The 22,394-nt window shown below is 30.7% G+C and overlaps 1 long non-coding RNA gene across 1 annotated transcript; it reads right to left on the reverse strand.

Moving 5' to 3' along the window:
• Positions 1-15,956: 15,956 nt before the first annotated feature.
• LOC149169970 (uncharacterized) lies at positions 15,957-17,004 on the reverse strand. The gene is made up of 3 exons (XR_016259432.1): positions 16,631-17,004; positions 16,454-16,538; positions 15,957-16,365 (listed from the first exon to the last, which is right to left on the reverse strand). It is a non-coding gene; the product is annotated as an uncharacterized LOC149169970 (long non-coding RNA).
• Between the last annotated feature and the right edge of the window lie 5,390 nt (positions 17,005-22,394).

Consider the following 22,394-nt stretch of genomic DNA (forward strand, 5'->3'; position numbering starts at 1 on the left):
TTTCTCTGCATAACATCGGGACCAGGAACAAAACTCCTGCCCACAACCACAGCGGACCAGAAATCACCCAAATGCCAGAAGCATGGAACTAAATACACGCCCCTGAGGATCACTGCCACCGTCTAGCCTGCGACCCTTGCACAGTAAAAAAAAAACAGAGCTCACGCCATCTTCCTACTGAAACGATCAGCCGAGTCCGCCATGTGAAACCATCATTTCAGCCGAGTCCGCCATGTGAAAACCGGTGGATAGAAGCAGCTCCAATATCTTCTTAATGGCGTCTTTCGTCATCTCTTTCCGTAGTTAATTGTTGTTCACGCCATCTTCCTACTGAAACGATGAGCCAAGTCCACCATGTGAAACCATCGTTTCAGCCGAGTCCGCCATGTGAAAATGGTGGATGGAAGCAGCTCCAATATCTTCTTAATGGCGTCTTTCACCATCTCTTTCCGCAGTTAATTGCTTCTTCTGTGCCTATGACCAAATGCAGACGCGGTAATGGCCTCCGGCTCAAGCACTACCCATAAATCCTATGCGGCCAGCCATATTTCCTATAGCAGAAAAAAAAAAACGTAACCGACCTCTCCAACATTAAAGATTCATTTAATGCCTTCCCGAGAAGGCGGCCAGGCATTTTGTAATGCTTTTTATGTCTCAGCGCTCCTGCACTCTTCCAAAAATATAGTTGATAACCCATTCGAGAAATGGCCATCACCGACAGTTGGGGTTTTTTCCTTGTCCCGCGCTGTTTTTGCAACGAACCAGTTGATAGTGTTGATAAGAGCTCTGAGGAGATTGAAGTAGAGATTTATCCAATGGGAAGACTCCAACAGAACCTGTTATTGACCTCATATTCTTTGGCCAGTTATGAATAAGATATGTCAAGCAGATTGAACCATTGCTAAAGTATGTGAGAAACCTTGCGGCGCAAGGGCAAAGCTCCAGCTGGCCCCATGCCCACGTTGTTAAAAAGGAACGGTACCGAAACTTCTCCACCATCAGATCAAGGCAGGGGCAAGTGTAAGGAGGGGATGAAGAGTTGTGTCACGGGACATTCGAGGTGCCAGATATTTCCCTCCACGTTCTCCATGTGAAACCGCAAACCAAACACTTCTAGAGTCTTCCATTGATTTTCCCCAAATCAGTTATCAAGAATTAGTTTGTAACTGATTCGTAACTTATTTCATAACAATTTGATTTACGTTGAGTTAATTACGTGAGGGATATGACATACTCCCCCCCTAACAAGAACACCGTCCTCGGTGTTCATCTTCCGTCGGAACTTGATATTTTACTCATGATATACCATCATTACATACCATCTACTCCTGAAAATCATGAGCACTTTCACGTAAACATTTAATAGTGGTTGAACAACTCTTCAACCCTCCATGGTAAGTAATCCCTGTAATATATGACTAACAAATTCAATCGCATTAGCCACTATATTTTGAGTCAAATGAAATACTTTTGACTATCAATCAATTGTGCATTGATAGATGATTTTTAACTCGCAGTACTTTTACAAGTACTTAAAGAGCACTAACACTAATCATCAAATGATAAATCACTACTCTACGTGCACACTGAACGAATTTTCACTAAAGACATCCACAATGTACTTCTAGAAGCACCAAAAGAGCACCTAGCTCTCTACTCATCAAAACAGTCAATCACTGCATCATTTGAATATGGTCTTAGCCCCTACTAAGACTTTCACAAGATTAGTAATACAACAAAGGAATTAAAATTTCCAATAACTCCTTATTGAGTACTAAATCCTTTTCCTGTTAAACATGCATAACATATTTTACACAACTACATATAGAATTCATCTTTAACATATTATATAGTTGATTCATTAATTTCTTTAGCTATGAGTACCATAATAAGCTAAAGAAATCCCAACCCATGGGAACTAGTTTCCACCACCAGATCGAGTCATTTTGAAATCCAGATAGTTTCTTTGACAGAGACCTTACCAGGTCCAACATGGGATTCCACTGCCCAACCAGCTCAAGAATTCCAATGTCCACATAAAATCTTTTCCTTCATTGAGATAATTTATCTCTAGGGAGAGGAAATCCAAGCAGACAAGTACCATCAACCCCTCCGGGCAGGTAACTGCCATCAACCCAAGGCATTCCAGCCTTTCACAATCCGGGCAAACAAGTACCATCAACCCCTCCGGGCAGGTAACCGCCATCAACCCAAGGCATATCCGGGCAGACAAATACCATCAAGCCCTCCGGGCAGGTAACTGCCATCAACCCAAGGCATATCCAGGCAGACAAGTACCATCGACCCCTCTAGGCAGGTAATTGCCATCAACCCAACTATCTGCAACTGTCTGGCATGTTAAATTCCTCTTTTATTACTCTTTCTCAAAGTAATTTACATAATGAACCATTTGAACATTATCATTAACAAAGTAAACATGCATGTACACCATGCATTTACACTTATCCCTCATCATGGGTCCACAACATCTAGATTGATGGGAAACATATCTATCATACATGTTGTATGCATGCAAATTTCCCAAATAACATAATTCATGCATATCATATAACATCGTTCTTTCTCATTTATGATTGCAATTCACATTGCAGCAATTTACGTGATGAGTTCTCTTGTTGCCATTAAGCTACCACTACTTAATCCCATCAGCAATGTTAGTTATGAATATGCATCAATTAACACGTATTCAATTTCCAAGCATTTTCATGCATACAATATTGTCATGTATAAAAGCATATGCAAATATTCATCAATGTATAAATGTCAACAACAGTTGAGTTAATAATCTAAACATTTCCAATTTTGCCATAGTATGTTGTCTTAATCCAAATCGTCATTAATGGAGTATTATCTTACATTTACTATGGCTAGATTTGGTCATGCATTAAACATAATCTCTCTAACATACAAGAACATAACTCTATGTCACAATAACTAATATTTGTGCATACCATTGCTTATCATATAAGCTCTTCTTTAATGTATGCAACACATATTCCCTTCACTAGAATACTACCATCATTTCATACAACAAACTACATACCTCTTTCTTAAAGGAATTCGTTTTAACCTCATTCTTATATCTTCCCTTTCAGGGAATTATTAAAGATATCCATCTTTATGCATAGAAATCAAGATACAGAACAAGATTTACTTATCCATCCAAAGTCAAGAAATCAACACAACTCATCTAGCAAGACAATCTCTTCAAAATATTATTGTCCTCAAGAGAGTTAACATGATCACTTTCTCTATGTACACACAAAGTCATAATTCCAAAGTCACAATAGCTACCATTATGCAACATGTGTTCTCCTAACACAATTACTTTACTTCAATGCACATAGTTCTTTCCATGAAACAAGTAAGGATTTTGGTTCTTGTATGAACACTATTCTAAGGTGTCTTTAAGGAAAGAACCTCTATTTTTATTTTCAAGAAAATTCTCATAAAATCCTTCATCTTCATACATTAAGTATGCACACTCTTCTAGAATGAAACTATATTTAAGTATATATATATAATACACTTCTTTCTTCAAGAAAGTTAGAAATGAATATCTATGTGCCTAGAAGCACATTCGTAGCTATCTTTATCATGCATGTAATGCATAATCATTTCACTAGAACTTAGAAACTAATTAGAATCATAATGCAATTAGCATATATATATATATATATATATATATATATATATATATATATATATATATATATATATATATATATATATATATATTCCAAGAAGCTTTTATCAAATAAAGATACATATTTTAATTCAAGAAAACTTGGCCACCTTTCATGCGATGTCCTCAGGACGTTTATATGCCTCGTCTTCTTTTCCCAAGAAGATACTTTGGCTATACCTAGAAAGGATTTTATTCCAAGAAAAATGACAAGAGACAAACATTTCTCACACAAGGCTCACATGTAGTCTTTCTAGGAGGAACCACCTATTTTCTTTACTAATAAAATATATAAAATAATCAATCTTTACTGTAGAAATCAACCCCATGATATTTCCAATTGTTTAATAAAACACAACTGATTATTCTCTATAAAGAATAGAGTTACTTATCTTTTCCTTGGTTCAAGGTGCATAACTAACAAATTAAACCACCCTTGCCGGAAGCAATTGCTCTACTTATGCAATTAGAAGCATGATCTCCTAAGTGTCACACATGCACCAGAGTTACCACTTGATGCTATATGCAACAACTGTCATAAGAGTACTATGTGTCCATTTCAGAATAATGACTTCAAAGAGACATTACGAAAATCATTAACATCAACTCACTATAGTTATCATTTTCCAACTCCTTAAGCATGGTCAAGGGAATACTCACATGCACATCGAGCGCTATCTAGTCATCCCCAGACTTAGAGTCTTCTGCAAGATTCTGACACCCAAAGCATACGCTATCTGGTCATCACCAGACTTAGCGATTTCTTTTTCCCATCTCTGTCTGTCCCTACAGCACGGTCTTCTTCCTTCTCCTTGCTTCCTTTTCCTTTGGAAGCATCTATAGTTGGGGAAGGTAGTTAGAGTTTACTGACAACTGCATTAGCACATGTAGTCTATTTATGAATAATTATCACATGTAATTATACCATGAATGGGTCCTAGAAATGTTACTCACTGAACATGCCTCTACAATTAACTTCACACTGGAATGAAACATGCATAAGAAATCCATCATTCCCATAGTAGAGATAAATTCAACCATCATTAAATCGAGACTCCAATGGTTTTTATCTCCCAACAAGTAATGATTAACATAAACACATACCATGCTAATGGATTTCAATTAATTAGAGGGTAATCATCATTAAATCTATTAGGACATAAGCATATACTATTCATCATGCATTCTCATGGTGAATAAAATTAAGAACTCTTCTCATAAACAACTGGAACTATAGCACAAAGAGAGTAAGAATCTTCATACACACATTCCATGCATGTGACATCAATCAACCTTCACTTGTTTTCGAATTGTAATAATATTAAGTCCAATTCGATTAATGCATATAAGTTCTATGGGTTAGTCATACAACACTAACCAATCTCAATTACCAATCATCTTAATGAAACCATGGCAAAACTTAATAAAAAATTAGTTATGACAACCAAGTCTCGCTGCTTGACTCATTGCATGTTTTCAATATCTAAGGGGTTCTTCTAATGTCCTTTTAAAACAATTTGTTATCCTATTCAAGGATATTCCCCCTAATTTATATTCATGCATTGGCTCATTAAGTTTTGTTAATTGTAACTTCAATCTTGTTTAATGAATGTATCATTGTTATTACCATATCTGCAAATCAAAAGCTGGTAGTTCGTTGTCACTTTCCTCAATGACTGTTCAATATTGTTCTTACGTGTAATGAGTGTTCAATATTGTTCGTATGTGCGACAAAAGTTTCATTGTCTTTTTCCCTCATCAGGAATCCAATGTTATGAATGTAGTTATGCAACAAATTTATTACTTACTACTCAAAGCAGTTATAAATATGAATCACACATATCATGCCAAAAATAGTGTACTATGTCAATCAATATGTGAATGATTAAACTCATACCTGAGTTAATGCTCACTGGTGGCATACCTCAATTTATTTTCCGCTTACCAATTCCCAAAGGCGCCAGTACTCCAACCTTTAGCTCTGATACCACTTGTCACATACCCCGGTAACCTCGCATGTAATAGTAGGGAGTTAGAATTTTCTTATACAAATTACCACAAGTAATTAAACAATTCACAACTCCACAATTCATCATCAACCATTAGTGATAATATTTGTTAGTACAATAAGTAAATTGCCATCAAGACAGCAAGTTGCATAACCTACTGTGGTAGTGTAATGACATAAACTGTCTCATGAATCCTTGCATCCATTTCTTGATATCCTCAGCCTTATTAAATAATCATGTACTAGGACATTATGGTTGTCACATTAAGTAAAGAACCATCAACATCAAGGACTCATCATTATCAAACTGACACAAAAGGTAATCATACCATTTGAACACCAATTTACCCTGGAAACCCCGTAGGGTGAAAACTAGCAAATGTTTAATCTTATTATTAAACGCTCATGAGGGATTTCACCCCTCACTCAATGGCTTATAAGGGATTCCATCCCTTAACCATTGTTATCAAATCATTACAATAAGTTATCATTAAGTTATCACATAACTAGCTAAAAGCTAATACAATTTCCATGTAATCTTTCACTTACATACCGCCACATGCAACATTCCTTGTAGCATGATGTTTTTTTTTAGTAATGGAAATCCTGGAACTTGAACTCATCTGCATGGACCAATAATCCTTTTCCTGCCACCATGTTAAACCTCACTTTCATTTGGCATCAACCGCCATCGTTTTCCTGTCAATGTAGTTGTCAAAAAACTTTGGCAACAATATTAGATACATTATTAATCAAGCAATAAGCAGTCTCTAAAAGTGATATTTCAATATCTACTCATGCACATCTACTCATCTACATGAACAAGCATAACGTACTAATTAACTAGTACATATATTCAAGTAAATTCTTATTCTACTTTTCACAATTCTTATTCACACTAAAGCATATCTCTCTTGAAGAGATCTAACCGTTAGTTTTACAAGTCCATGTTTCCTTTTTAAACATATAACACATTAGTCATGTTTACATACCAGGTAATACTATTGGTAATAACTATTGTTCTGCGCCCTTGCACATGTATTCCTTTCACATAGTTATTTTTCAAGAGTTTATCATAGTTTTGCTAACATGCAAAGAACACATACTTGAAGTATGCACTCTGTAACGAGATTCCCCAAACATAAAATGCTGCCTGCTAGACCCTCTGCGGTTATGCATCCGTTGTCTCGACATTATTAGAGCCAAATAGAAAATAAACCAAACAATACACCGAAATAACCACAAGCCGCTCACGGAAGAGAACTCCCGCATCCAGAAGCCAAACAGCTTGGAACACGTACACCAGGTCAAACTACCAGAGTTAATACAACCACAACAGACTTACAACACCATGTAGAGAACCCCCTCGCCCCCTGTCTGGGCCGATGGTGAGTAATACAACTATAAAAAAAATGGATTAACAGCAGCAAAAGAGTAAACCCATCGAAAATTAGAGATGGTGAAACCAGCCAAAACTCATACCTCTTTGACCAGGAATAACAGGACCTAACTGAAAGCCCCTGAAGGAGGTTGACTCCGAATAACGATGCAGCAACCTGGAAATTTCTCGCCAGTTCCTTTCGCATTGCTCTGCATAACATCAGGACCCGGAACAAAACTCCTACCCACAACCACAACGAACCAGAATTCACCCAAACGCCAGAAGCATGGAACTAAATACACACCCCTGAGGATCACTGCCACCGTCTAGCCTGCGACCCCCACACAGTAAAAAAAAACAGAGCTCACACCATCTTCCTACTGAAACGATCAGCCGAGTCCACCATGTGAAACCATCGTTTCAGCCGAGTCCGCCATGTGAAAACTGGTGGATGGAAGCAGCTCAAATATCTTCTTAATGGCGTCTTTCGTCATCCCTTTCCACAGTTAATTGCTGCTCACGCCATCTTCCTACTGAAACGATCAGCCGAGTCCGCCATGTGAAACCATCATTTCAGCCGAGTCCGCCATGTGAAAACCGGTGGATGGAAACAACTCCAATATCTTCTTAATGGCGTCTTTTGTCATCTCTTTCTGCAGTGAATTTCTTCTTCTGCGCCTATGACCAAATGCAAACGGGGTAATGGCCTCCCGCTCAAGCACTACCCATAAATCCTGTGCGGCCAACCATATTTCCTATAGCAGAAAAAAAAAACGTAACCGAACTCTCCAACATTAAAGATTCATTTAATGCCTTCCCGAGAAGGCGGCCAGGCATTTTGTAATGCTTTTTCTGTCTCAGCGCTCCTCCACTCTTCCAAAAAGATAGTTGATAACCCATTCAAGAAACGGCCATCACCGATAGTTGGGGTTTTTTCCTCGTCCCGCGATGTTTTTGCAACGAACCGGTTGATACTGTTGATAAGAGATCTGAGGAGATTGAAGTAGAGATTTATCCAATGGGAAGACTCCAACAGAACCCGTTATTAACCTCGTAGTCTTTGGCCAGTTATGAATAAGATATGTCAAGCAGATTGAACCATTGCTAAATTATGTGAGAAACCTTGCGACGCGAGGGCAAAGCTCCAGTTGGCCCCATGCCCACGTTGTTAAAAAGGAACGGTACCGAAACTTCTCCACCTTCAGATCAAGGCAGGGGCAAGTGTAAGGAGGGGATGCAGAGTTGTGTCGCGGGATAGTCGAGGTGCCAGCTATTTCCCTCCATTTTCTCCATGTGAAACCGCAAACCAAACACTTCTAGAGTCTTGCATTGATTTTCCCCAAATCAGTTATCAAGAATTAGCTTGTAACTGATTCGTAACTTATTTCATAACAATTTGATTTATGTTGAGTTAATTACGTGAGGGATATGACAGTTTAGGTTTAATGTTTTACTATATAGTAATTCTATTTTGTAACACAATTATACTAATCTTATCATTATTTAATTCATGTTATTACTATATTAATAATTTTAATTCGTGTTGTTACTATCTTGTTTATTTGTTTTATGCTTTATGTTTTACTATATTGTAACACTATTATACTAATCATTATAATTATTTAATTCATGTTATTAATATATTAATAATTTTAATTCGTGTTGTTACTATCTTGTTTGTTTGTTTTATGCTTTATGTTTTACTATATCGTAACACTATTATACTAATCATTATAATTATTTAATTCATGTTATTAATATATTGTTTGTTTGTTCTATGTATTATGTTTTACTATATTGTAGTATTATTTTGTAACACTATTATACTAATCATTATCATTATTTAATTCAAGTTATTACTATATTAATAATTTTAGTTCATTGTAGCACTATTTTGTAACACTATTTTGTAACACTATTATACTAATAATTGCAATTATTTAATTCATGTTGTTACTATATTAATTATTTTAGTTCATTTTATTACTATATTGTTTGTTTGTTTGTTTTATGTTTTACTATATTGTAACACTGTTATACTAATCATTATCATTATTTATTTCAAGTTATTACTATATTAATAATTTTAATTCATGTTATTAATATATTGTTTGTTTGGTTTATGTTTTATGTTTTACTATTTTCTATCACTATTTTGTAACACTATTATACTAATCATTATCTTTATTTAATTCATGTTATTAGTGTATTGTTTTTTTTGTGTTTTATGTTTTACTATATTGTAAAACTATTATAATCATCATTATCATTATTTAATTCATCTTATTACTATATTAATTTTTCGTTTTATGTTTTACTATATTGTAACACTATTTTGAAACACTGTTATACTAATCATTATCATTATATAATTTATGTTATTACTATATTAATAATTTTAAGTATTGTTGTTACTATATAGTTTGTTTTTACTTTTGTAGCACTATTTTGTAACACTATTATACTAATCATTATCATTATTTAATTCATTTTATTACTATATTAATAATTTTAATTCATGTTATTACTATATCGGTTATTTGTTTTATGTTTTTTTAACCCTATTTTGTAACACTATTATGCTAATAATTATCATTATTTAATTCATGTTATTACTATATTGTTTGTTTGTTTTATGTTTTATGTTTTCCTATTTTGTAACACTATTATACTGATCATTATCATTATTTAATTCAAATTATTACTATATTGTTTGTTTGTTTTATGTTTTATTTTTTACTATATTGTAACACATTTTTGCAACACTCTTATACTAATCATTATCATTATTTAATTTATGTTATTACTATATTAATAATCTTAATTCATTTTACTATCTTAATTCATTTTACTAGTATATAGTTTGTTTGTTTTATGTTTTATGTTTTACTATATTGTAGCACTATTTTGTAACACTATTATACTAATCACTATCATTATTTAAATAATGTTATTACTATATTGTTTGTTTGTTCTATTTTTTACGTTTTACTAATTTGTAACACTATTTTGTAACAATATTATACTAATGATTATCATTTTTTAATTCATGTTATTACTATATTGTTTGTTTGTTTTATGTTTTATGTTTTACTATATTGTAACACTATTTCGTAACACTATTATACTAATCATTATAAGTATTTAGTTCATGTTATTACTATATTAATAATTTTAATTTATGTTATTACTATATTGTTTGCTCGTTTTATGTTTTATGTTTTACTATATTGTAACACTATTTCGTAACACTATTATACTAATCATTATAATTATTTAATTTATACTATTACTATATTAATAATTTTAATTTATGTTATTACTATATTGTTTGTTTGTTTTATGTTTTATGTTTTACTATTTTATAACACTATTTTGTAACACTTATAATAATCATAATCATTATTTAATTCATTTTATTACTATGCTGATCATTACCATTATTTAATTCATGATATTACTATATTAATAATTTTAATTCATGTTATTACTATATTGTTTGTTTGTTTTATGTTTTACTTTTACTATTTTATAACACTATTTTGTAACACTATTATACAAATCTTATCATTATTTAACTCATGTTATTGCTATATTAATAATTTTAGTTCGTGTTGTTACTATATTCTTTGTTTGTTTTATGCTTTATGTTTTACTATATTGTAACACTATTATACAAATCTTATCATTATTTAACTCATGTTATTGCTATATTAATAATTTTAGTTCGTGTTGTTACTATATTCTTTGTTTGTTTTATGCTTTATGTTTTACTATATTGTAACACTATTTTGTAACACTATTATACTAATCATTCTAATTATTTAATTCATGTTATTACTATATTAGTAATTTTAATTCATTTTATTACTATATTGTTTGTTTGTTTGTTTTATGTTTTACTATATTGTAACACTATTTCGTAACACTATTATACTAATCATTATAATTATTTAATTCATGTTATTACTATATTAATAATTTTAATTTATGTTATCACTTTATTGTTTGTTTGTTTTATGTTTTAAGTTTTACTCTTTTGTAACACTATTATACTAATCATCATCATTATCTAATTCATGTTATAACTATATTTTCTGTTTGCTTTATGTTTTATGTTTCACTATTTTGTAACACTATTATACTAATACTTATAATTATTTAATTCATGTTATTACTATATTGTTTGTTTGTTTTATGTTTTACTATTTTGTAACACTATTATACTAATCATTATCATTATTTAATTTATAATATTACTATTTGAATAATTTTAATTCATGTTATTACTATATTATTTGTTTGTTTTGTGTTTTCTGTTTTACTACATTCTAACACTATTATACTAATCATTATCAATATTTATTTCATGTTATTACTATATTAATAATTTTAATTCATGTTCTTAGCATATTATTTGTTTTTCTACGTTTTATGTTTTACTATTTTGCAACACTATTTTGTAACACTACTATACTAATCATTATCATTAGTTAATTCATGTTATTACTATATTTGTTTGTTTGTTTTATGTTTTACGATTTTTTAACACTATTTTGTAGCAATATTTTGTAACACAATTATACTAATCGTTAACATTATTTAATTTATATTATTTCTATATTAATAATTTTAATTCTTGTTATTACTATATTGTTTGTTTGTTTTATGTTTTACTATATTGTAACACTATTTTGTAACATTATTATGCTTATCATTATCATTATTTAATTCACGTTATTACTATATTAATAAATTTAATTCGTGTTATTAATATATGGCTTCTTTATTTTATTTTTTATGTTTTCCTATTTTGTAACACTATTATACTAATCATTATTATTATTTAATTCATGATATTACTATATTAATAATTTTAATTCATGCTATTACTATATTGTTTGTTTGCTTTATGTTTTACTATATTGTAACACTATTATACTAATCATTATCATTATTTAATTCATGATATTACTATTTTAATAATTTTAATTCATGTTATTTCTATATTGTTTGTGTGTTTTATGTTTTATGTTTTACTATTTTGCAACACAATTATACTAATCATTATCATTATTAATTCATGTTATTATCTTACTAATAATTTTAATTCATGTTATTATTATATTGTTTGTTTGTTTTATCTTTCATGTTTTACTATATTCTAGAACTATTTTGTAACAGTGTTATACTAATCATTATCATTATTTATTTCACGTTATTACTATATTAATAATTTTAATTCATGTTATTACTATATTATTTTTTTGTTTTATGTTTTATGTTTTACTATATTGTAACACTATTTTGTAACAATATTATGCTAATCATTATAATTATTTAATTCATGTTATTACTATATTGTTTATTTGTTTTATGTTTTTTGTTTTACTATACTATAGCACTATTTTGCAACACTATTATACTAATCAGTATCATTATTTAATTCATGCTATTACTATATTGTTCATTTGTTTTATATTTTATGTTTTAATATTTTGTAACACTATTATACTAATCATTATAATTATTTATTTCATTTTATTACTATATTAATATTTTTAATTCATGTTATTACTATATTAGTAATTTTAATTCATGTTATTACTATATTAATAATTTTAATTCATGTTACTACTATATTGTTTGTTTCTTCTATGTTTTAAGTTTTACTAATTTGTAAGACTATTTTGTAACACTATTATACTAATCATTATCATTATTTAGTTCATGTTATTACTATATTGTTTATTTGTTCTAAGATTCATGTTTATTAATATGTAACACTATTATACTAATTATTATCATTTTTTAATTCATGTTATTACTATATTGTTTGTTTGGTTTATGTTTTATGTTTTAGTATATTGTAACACTATTATACTAATCAGTATCATTATTTAAGTCATGTTATTGCTATATTTTTTGTTTCTTTTATGTTTTGTGTTTTACTACATTGTAACACTATTTTGCAACACTATTGTGCAAATCATTATCATTATTTGATTCATGTTTTTACTATATTAACAATTTTAGTTCATGTCGTTACTATATTGTTTGCTTGTTTTATTTTTTTTGTAACATTATTTTGTAACTCTATTATACTAATCATTATCATTACTTAACTCATGTTATTCAGTATTAATACTTTTAATTCATGTTAATACTATTTTGTTTGTTTGTTTTATGTTTTTGGTAACACTATTTTTTTACACTGTTATACTAATCATTATCATTATTTAATTCATGTTATTACTATATTGTTTGTTTGTTCTATGCTTCATGTTTTACTAACTTGTAACGCTATTTTGTAACACTATTATACTAATCGTTATCATTTTTTAATTCATGTTATTACTATATTAATGATTTTAATTCATGTCATTACTATATTTTTTGTTTGTTTTATGTTTTATGTTATACTATTTTGTAACCCAATTTTGTAATGCTATTATACTAATCATTATCATTATTTAGTTCATGTTATTACTATATTGTTTGTTTGTTTTATGTTCTATGTTTTACTCTATTGTAGCACTATTTTGTAACACTATTATACTAATCAATATCATTATTTAACTCATGTTATTACTATATTTTTTGTTTGATTTATATTATATGTTTTACTATTTTGTAACACTATTATAGTAATCATTATCATTATTTATATCATGTTATTACTATATTGTTTGTTTGTTTTTTGTTTTACTATTTTGTAACACTATTAGACTCATCATTCACATTACTTAATTCATGTTATTACAATACTAATAATTTTAATTCATGTTACTACTATATTGTTTGTTTGTTCTATGTTTTAAGTTTTATTAATTTGTAAGACTATTTTGTAACACTATTATACTAATCATTATCATTATTTAGTTGATGTTATTACTATATTGTTTATTTGTTCTAGGATTCATGTTTTACTAATATGTAACAATATTATACTAATCACTATCATTTTTTAATTCACGTTATTACTATATTGTTTGTTTGGTTTATGTTTTATGTTTTAGTACATTGTAACACTATTTTGGGACACTATTATACTAAACATTATCATTATTTAAGTCATGTTATTACTATAGCTTTTGTTTCTTTTATGTTTTATGTTTTACTACATTGTAACACTATTTTGCAACACTATTATACTAATCATTATCGTTATTTGATTCATTGTGATGACCCCAGACTATGTAAATGTGGAAATTTACTGTGGTAAAAGACAGTAAGACAGCTGTTATTTATGTTTTTAAAACAAAACTGTGACAAACTATTTTATTAAAAGTAATTTAAATATTTTCTTGAAATGCTGGCAACCTCTAGGAGGTGGATTGGAAAGAAAGAGATCAGTTATAACAACTGATGGAAAAGTACCCTCCCAGAATAGGAAAAGTCCTGGCTGTAGGGAGGAAGTTCTGTGCTGTGAGGACAGACAGAAGTGTTTCTTTTTCCAAGAAGAGGAAAAGGAAGAAAAGAAAAAAAGGAAACTGGTTAAGTCTGGTTGGGACCAGATAACCAGGCACAAACAGTGCACAATCTTGTTGAGGGCTTGAGGCCTGCAAGATGGCTCGGGGGGAGAATTCCGTCTGAGGGATGGATCTCATGGATGGGTGGAGAGCAGAAACAAGCACCAGGTGATTGCTCGAGAACCTGTTCCTGGCTCTGGTGAACCAGGTACGGATTCAAACCGCGGAGTCCTGAACTGAATACAAATATATGGTAAATCTACAGTAGGTGAATAAGGAATATGTTTCATTCTCCTAGATTCTGTTATTGTATTCGGTAAATGCACAGTAGAAAATAAGGTTTATGTACATTCTCTTAAATGTTGTTGTGATGTTGTAAACCAAGCCATTATGGGGTAGTTAAATTAGAAATTGATTACAGACTAAGAGGGGAAGATACCCAGGAACTGGCCACTACGTAATAAACAGGACACAACCTCACCTGAGCGGCAGAGGCTCTGTGTTAATAACAGAACAATGAGTAAGAGAAATAACAGAGCAGTACACCTTGAACTTAGACCAACTGTCGTTAATGTGTCAATGAAGAAAATATCAGAAACCTCTGAGTCTGGTAGCAAGTACCGACTGTGGACGGGTTCCAGTCTGATGATAGAAGGAAATAAACGATAGCTATCCAGAACAAATTAACTGTTAATATGTGAAGGAATGAATAAGTTACTTCCGCCTAGGAGAATCTTTACCTTCAAACTGAACTAACCAACAGCGGAAAAATACTCTGTGCATGTTACATATAAACCCTGGTATAAACATTCGAAGAAGAAAAGCTTTAAATATAGATATATATACTCTGTGCATGTTACATATAAACCCTGGTATAAACATTCGAAGAATAAGAGCTTAAAATATAGGCATATACCCTGTGCATGTTACATATAAGTCCGGGTACATACATTCGAAAGAAGAAAAGCTTATATACAGTTATATTTTCGACAAGAACGAAAAGCTTCATGCATATGTATATATAAATATTCGTAACAGTGAGAATGTCAGGCGGATGCGTATCTGGAAAAACCATGAAAAGCAGAAACATGTATTACCATCTAAATAACCCGGAACCAACCTGTGCCAGCATTCGCAAGAGAAAAAGAAGAATACGTATAATGACTACCAGAGCGAATGGCTCGGAGCAATAACCATGGCCCGAGTAAAGTAAGGAGATTGCCGTCGAGGAGGACGGGCAGATCTAGCCATAACAAAAATAACCCATGTACTATTATTGATGAGTATACGAAAGAAATAATCTATTACTGTAAAACACACCATATAGAAGTTCTGCTACTACTGAATGCACAGTACAGATTCAAATTAAACGCACAGCATGAGTTTGCCTGAGGGTTTAGACGGAGTCATAGATCCGTATGCATAAATGTAGAAATAACACCCGACGGTGAACTCTGAGAAAAGAAATAAACTGTACATGCATTGACAAGAGAAAACCCTTAAAACAAAGTCGAATCCGTTAACTCAAACTTGTCCCAAATGGCCAGAACCGAAGCCAAAGTCTGGCGGCAGATATAGCAACCCAAAATAAACGGCATGCCACAAGGGCAGCAATATAAACACATTAAATCTGTATATATACATGTAAAAGAGAAACCCAAAAGTCCCGTCCTGGAAATCACCTATCAGACCATCTAATGACATAACCAGACTACCAACTTAGTTGGAAACCGTGAGGGTTCTCTGCGGAGAATACCTCAGCAATGGTAATGCGGAAAACCCGTTTGGAAGTGACGGTCTGCATCAACCAGGAAATCATGTCTCAAGACCCAGGATCTTCGAATCCTCGTATGCAGAACAGAGCATTCACAAAATTGATAACTTACCTGTGACCGCCGTAAGGATCAGAACGCTGTGCATAGTCTCCCTGGCTTCGTCACGGGAGGGAAGTAGATAATCCAGCTGTGCGTCCTAGCAAGAAAGAAGGCAAGGTCAGTGTGGATTGATTAAATAACCAGAACTGTAAATGCAAGCTTCGGATTCAGGAAAACGAAGAACTTTACCTCAATGGCCTGAAGGCGGCACTTCACAGCTTCCGGGCAAACGTAGAATGAAGAAGTAGTGTTAGTGACATGGAGCCAGGGATTAAACATCAGAGCGGAGCCGAAAGGTCAACAAACAAATGAATCCCGGAAACTGCTCGGAGAAGTTTATGTAGGGGTTAAACCCTTGAACGCATCCTGGCCTTACGATCCACGGGCGAGATCCCACCCGTTCAAGCTTGGCGGGAGTGAGCAGCGAGAAGACCGAGGTCACCGGAATCGAGATATCACATGGCCAAGGTAACCACACAACGCCACCTGTCCGGTAAGGACTAATGTTATTAAGGCAAGGGTGATCTGTCACCTGCAAAGTCTGCGGCAAGACCACCGTAGGCCGCACCACAAAAGTCATCACTGCTGTCGGGTAGACTAACCGTTAGGTTCCACCGTGAAATCAAAGGTGACCCAAAACCTTATGACAACATCCTTTATTGCCACGCAGCATATATGAAAAAGGTTATAACAGTGATATACATAGCAATTAACGAGCTGAGGATTAAGTAACGAAGATGTGAATAATACATAATGAAGTTAGACATGTGCATAAACATAAAAGGGACATCATGTAATGTATAGCAAGGTTAATACTTTAGGCATACATTGAATTTTTTTTTGTAGGTGTGACATTCATGTTTTTACTATATTAAAAATTTTAGTTCATTTTGTTACTATATTGTTTGCATGTTTTATTTTTTTTGTAACACTGTCTTGTAACTCTATTATACTAATCATTATCATTATTTAATTCATGTTATTACTATTTTGTTTGTTTGTTTTATATTTTTGGTAACACTACTTTGTTACACTATTATACTAACCATTATCATTATTTAATTCATGTTATTACTATATTGTTTGTTCGTTCTATGCTTCATGTTTTACTAACTTGTAACACTATTTTGTAACACTATTATACTAATCATTATCATTTTTTAATTCATGTTATTACTATATTAATGATTTTAATTCGTGTTATTACATATTGTTTGTTTGTTTTGTGTTTTATGTTATACTATTTTGTAACACTATTATACTAATCATTACCATTATTTAGCTCATGGTATTACTATATTAATAATTTTAATTCATGTTATTACTATATTGTTTGCTTGTTTTATCTTTTATGTTTTACTATATTGTAGCGGTCATTGGTAACACTATTATACTAATCATTATCATTATTTATTTCGCGTTATTACTATATTAATAATTTTAATTTATGTTATTATTATATTCTTTGTTTGTTTTATTCTTTTTCTAATAATATTTTGTAACACTATTATACTAATCATTATCATTATTTAATTCATGTGATTACTATATTTTTTCGTTTATTTTATTTTTATGCTTTACTATATTGTAACACTATTATACTAATCATTATCATTATTCAATTCATGTTATTACCATATTAATAATTTTAATTCATGTTATTACTATATTGTTTGTTTGCTTTATGTTTTACTATTTTGTAACGCTATTGTACTAATCATTAACATTATTTAATTCATTTTATTGCTATATTATTATTTTTTATTCATCTTATTACTATATTAATAATTTCAATTCATGTTATTACTATATTAATAATTTTAAGCCATGTTATTACGGTATTTTTGTTTGTTTTATGTTTTGTTTCTTACTATTTTATAACACTATTTTGTAACACTATTATACTAATCTTATCATTATTTAATTCATGTTATTACGGTATTAATAATTTTAATTCGTGTTATTACTATTTTGTTTTTTGTTTTATATTTTTGGTAACACTACTTTGTAACACTATTATACTAACCATTATCATTATTTAATTCATGTTATTACTATATTGTTTGTTCGTTCTATGCTTCATGTTTTACTAACTTGTAACACTATTTTGTAACACTATTATACTAATCATCATCATTTTTTAATTCATGTTATTACTATATTAATGATTTTAATTCATGTTATTACTTATTGTTTGTTTGTTTTATGTTTTATGTTATACTATTTTGTAACCGTATTTTGTAACACTATTATACTAATCATTACCATTATTTAGCTCATGGTATTATATTATTAATAATTTTAATTTATGTTATTACTATATTGTCTGTTTGTTTTATCTTTTATGTTTTACTATATTGTAGTGGTCATTAGTAAAACTATTATACTAATCATTATCATTATTTAATTCATGTTATTACTATATTTTTTCGTTTGTTTTATGTTTTATGCTTTGCTATATTGTAACACTATTTTACAAATAATTATAATTATTTAATTCATGTTATTACTATGTTGTTCATTTGTTTTATAGTCTATGTCTTAATATTTTAAAACACTATTATACTAAACATTATCATTATTTAATTCATGTTATTACTGTATTAATAATGTCAATTCATGTTATTACTATATTAATAATCTTAAGCCATGTTATTATGATATTATTTATGATATTATTTGTTTGTTTTTTGTTTTGTTTTTTACTATTTTATAACACTATTTTGTAACATTATTATACTAATCTTATCATATTTAATTCATGTTATTACTATATTGTCCGTTTGTTTTATGTTTTATGTTTTACTATACTATAACACTATTTTGTAACACTACTATACTAATCATTATAATTATTTAATTAATGTTATTACTATATTGTTTGTTTGTTTTCTGTTCTATGTTTTACTATATTGTAGCACTATTTTGTAAAACTATTATACTAATCGTTATAATTATTTTATTCATGTTATTACTATATTTTTTTTTGTTTGTTTTATGTTTTACTATTTTGTAACACTATTATACTAATCAATATCATTATTTAATTCATGTTATTACTATATTGTTTGTTTCAAGTTTTATGTTTTACTATTCTATATCTCTATTTTGTAACACTATTATACTTATCATTAGCATTATTTAATTCATGTTATTACTATATTAAAAATTTTAATTCATGTTATTACGATATTGTTTGCTTGTTTTATGTTTTATGTTTTACTATTTTGTAGCACTATTTTGTAACACTATTATACTTATCATTATCATTATTTAATTCATGCTATTACTATATTAATAATTTTAATTCATGTTACTACTATATTGTAAGTTTGTTCTATGTTTTATGTTTTACTAATTTGTAACACTTTTTTGGAAGATTATTATACTAATAATTATCATTATTTAATTCATACTATTACTATATTAATGATTTTAATTCATCTTATTACTATATTGTTTGTTTGTTTTATGTTTTATGTTTTACTAGTTTGCAACACTATTTTGTAACATTATTTTGTAACACTATTATACTAGTAATTATCATTATTAAATTCATGTTATTACTATATTAATAATTTTAATTCATGTTATTATTATATTGTTTGTTTGTTTTCTGTTTTATGTTTTATCTTTTACCATTTTGTAACACTATTATAGTAATTATTATCATTTTTTAATTCATGTTGTTAATATATTAATAATTTTTATTCATTTTATTTCTATATTGCTTGTTTGTTATATGTTTTATGTTTTACTATTTTGTAACACTATTACAATAATCATTATCATTATGTAATTCATGTTATCACTATATTGTTTCTCTTTCTTACATTTTATGTTTTACTATATTGTAACATTATTTTGTAACAGTATTATACTAATCATTATAATTATTTAATTCATGTTATTGCTATAGTGTTTGTTTGTTTTATGTTTTTTGTAACAATATTATACTAATCATTATCATTATTTAATTCATGTTATTACTATATTAATTATTTTAATTCATCTTATTCCTATATTTTTTTGTTTGTTTTACGTTTTATGTTTTACTATATTGTAACAGTATTTTGTAACACTATTATACTAATCATAATCATTATTTAACTCATGTTATTTCCATATTACTAATTTTAATTCATGTTATTACTATATTAATTATTTTAATTCATCTTATTCCTATATTTTTTGTTTGTTTTATGTTTTATATTTTACTATATTGTAACAGTATTTTGTATCACTATTATACTAATCATTGTCATTATTTAATTCATGTTATTTCCATATTAATAATTTTAATTCATGTTGATTTTTTTCGTCTTATCAAAGTTGTTGTTGTACGGATGAAAGGAGCTCTGGCGATCACGGGAGGCGATGTGCGCTAGGGTTTGCAGCACAGGACACCACTGACAAAGTTTGCAGGGTTCGGTCAGACAAAGGCAAGATTCCTCAACCCTGCGGGAACAACGTTCCTTGGCCTGCTGTCACGGGGGTTCTCGGGGATTTCAACATAAAACGGGACTCTAAACCCCAGAATACGCCCTACGCGGAATGGGGGAGCCAAGGGGGGGGGGGGAGACCCCCAATTTCAAAAACGTGGTAATGGGCGAGACTAGCAAAATAGGGGGAGAACAGCAAACGGAGAAGGAAGGTTATGCCCCAGTAATGGGGAATCTGTGGCAAAGAAGAATGAGAGGTAAATGCCTACCCTGGGCTCAAAAACAACCAAGGTATGTGGTCCCCCATAACAAACTGGAAGAGTATAATAGCTATATGAAAGACCATGCCATCATTTGTCGCTTTGTTGGGTATTGGCCGTCTGAGCGGGAGCTCCACAGGTGGATTGATCAACGATGGCGACCAAAGGGACAGATAGATCTCAAACTCGGAGCCCAGGGCTTTTTCACAGCAATCTTCTCCAACCTGGAAGATAAAGACCGGATATTTGAGGAGGGTCCTTATTTCTTGAATAATGATGGCCTATTTATGAAGTTCTGGGAAGAGCGATACAATCCCGAAAGGGAAAAAATGCTTGCGGCACCCGTCTGGGTCAGATTGTTTGGGCTCCCGGATGAGTTTTGGGACCCGGAAACTCTGGAGGGAATAGGCAATACGATTGGGCGCTTCGTCAAAATTGCTGAGGCCACGAAACGAGGTAAGTATAACGCTTATGCGAGAATCTGTGTTTATATAAATTTAGCAGAGCCCCTCCCAGAAACTGTTGAAGTAGAGTACCATGATGAAATCTGGACGCAGCCAGTCGATTACGAGCACATTCCCTTCCGTTGCCGTATATGCCACGAATATGGCCATTTATTCAGACAATGTCCATTGAATAAAGAGGAAGAATCCAAGAAAAGCCAGGAGGATCAACAGAAAAAGGCTGAAAAAGGTTTTCAACAGGTAGTAAGGAAGAAACGACAGAACAGAGATACACCAAGGACTCAAACTCAGGAAAAACCGAGAAAAACAAACAATCAAAACAAATTCCAGGTCCTCCAGAGTGAAGATGAAGACTACGAAGTAAACCTAGAAGATGATGAAGACCCAGAAAATACCCCTATGGAAATAGCGGGAGAAGAGAAAGGAAAGGGTAACGAAACAAACTCGAACAAAGAAAACAGAGAAAAACCAGAGGAGATACCAACAGAAACAGAACAGGAATCTAAGATGGAAGTGGAAATCCCGCCAGAAAATGAAGCAGAAGAGGAGAAAATTATGAGGAGATTGCTACAAGAATGGAAACACTTGGATAGCAGGTTCATACCTGAAAAACAAAAACAACTATATAAGGAAGTTTTCAAGAAATACAAAGAGAAAAAAGGAGAACCCCCGGACAACCTCTCCATGTCAGAAAGTGAACAGGGGAATGAGGATAAAGAAATGACCACCTCTGGCAAAAATAACAGAAAAAGAGGCCGAAAAACAATGAGCGAAACCATCCAGACCG

The sequence above is a fragment of the Pinus tabuliformis genome, chromosome 4_2 (assembly GCF_031772625.1).
Source record: "Pinus tabuliformis cultivar Carrire ecotype Pingquan chromosome 4_2, CPIR1, whole genome shotgun sequence".
NCBI classification, from domain to species: domain Eukaryota; kingdom Viridiplantae; phylum Streptophyta; class Pinopsida; order Pinales; family Pinaceae; genus Pinus; species Pinus tabuliformis.